This window comes from Palaemon carinicauda, chromosome 4 (genome assembly GCF_036898095.1).
Source record: "Palaemon carinicauda isolate YSFRI2023 chromosome 4, ASM3689809v2, whole genome shotgun sequence".
Taxonomy (NCBI): Eukaryota; Metazoa; Arthropoda; class Malacostraca; order Decapoda; family Palaemonidae; genus Palaemon; species Palaemon carinicauda.
In genome coordinates, this window is record NC_090728.1 from 59,936,313 (window position 1) to 59,938,315 (window position 2,003).

The window sequence follows — 2,003 nt, forward strand, 5'->3', positions numbered from 1 at the left end:
TATTGGGCATACATTGGTATGTTGGATACACGTTCGCATATTGGACATAAGTTCGTATATTGGACATACGTTCATATATTGGCCATACATTCATATGTTCGTATATTGGACATACGTTCGTATACATGTTTTTATATTGGACATATGTTCGTATATTGGGCATATATTAGTATGCTGGATACACATTCGTATCTTAGACACAAGTTTGTATATTGGACACACGTTTGTATATTGGATACATGTCTGTATATTTTTATCTTTTGAACGAAATTATGATGTAAATTGTTTCATCGAAATTTCTGCGTATCTGTATAAATCAAATAAACGAAGGGGATGCATTTAATCCCTTTCTCATTTTGATTATCATTTGATAGAAACTATTTTGGAGCGAAGTAATGATCGAGTGAATAATTATTTGAGATTTTTTTTCATTTTCCCCAGACGTTATTATGATATAGATATTACTCTATTGTTAATAACAATATTTCATATTGAATACAATATTTCATTTGTTGTGTATACTCAAATGATATATGATCCAGAAATAACGATCCTTTCGTCTTCTTTTTCTTCTACAACCTTTATCCATCTTTATAATGGGTAGTTATTTCATATAAGCATTCTCCATTCTCTTCTACATGGGCATCCTGTTCTCTTAATCCTTATTTCCCCTCATGTCATTTGCTACTCTTCTTTCCATCTGAACTATTTCTTTCTCCTCCTCCCTCCTCTATCCACCTTCACGTCCACGACCCTCCAGCACACATGATCTTCTCTCCGCATGACATGTTCAAACCATTTCAGCCTTCTTTGCTAAATTGTTTTCGACACTTCTCTTACTCATTTCAGAACATCTCCCTCTCGTGACTTCACACATCCATCTCAACATCCTCATTTCTGCCACTTCTAACATCTAACATTCTTCATTGAGTCTTCCTTAGTGGTCCACGTTCTTCAAATGTTCAGAAAAAAAATAATGCAACGTGCCTATAGATAAATCTTAGGGACAGAAAAATCTAATCATATTGTGAACTCAAAAAAATTGTGAACTCAAAAAACATAATGCAACGTGCCTACAGATAAATCTCATGCACAGAAAAATCTAATCATATTCTGAACTCAAAAATATTGTGAACTCAAAACACATAATGCAACGGGCCTATAGATAAATCTTATGCACAGAAAAATCTAATCATATTGTGAACTCAAAAATATTCTGAACTCAAAAAACACAATGAAACGTGCTTATAGATAAATCCTATGGACAGAAAAATCCTTTTATATTGTAAACTCAAAATATTGTGAACTCAAAAAACATAATGCAACGTGCCTATAAATAAATCCTATGGACAGAAAAATCCAATCATGTTGTGAACTCAAAATATTGTGAACTCAAAAAACATAATGCAACGTGACTATAGATAAATCCTATGGAGAGAAAAATCCATTTATATTGTGAACTCAAAATATTGTGAACTCAAAAAACATAATGCAACGTGCCTATAAATAAATCCTATGGACAGAAAAATCCATTTATATTGTGAACTCAAAATATTGTGAACTCAAAAAACATAATGCAACGTGCCTATAAATCCTATGGACGGAAAAATCCAATCATATTGAGAACTCAAAATATTGTGAACTCAAAAAACATAATGCAACGTGCCTTTAGATAAATCCTATGGACAGAAAAATCCAATCATATTGTGAACTCAAAATATTGTGAACTCAAAAAACATAATGCAACGTGACTATAGATAAATCCTATGGACAGAAAAATCCATTTATATTGTGAACTCAAAAAACATAATGCAACGTGCCTTTAGATAAATCCTATGGACAGAAAAATCCATTTATATTGTGAACTCAAAATATTGTGAACTCAAAAAACATAATGCAACGTGCCTATAAATAAATCATATGGACGGAAAAATTCAATCATATTGAGAACTCAAAATATTGTGAGCTCAAAAAACATAATGCAACGTGCCTTTAGATAAATC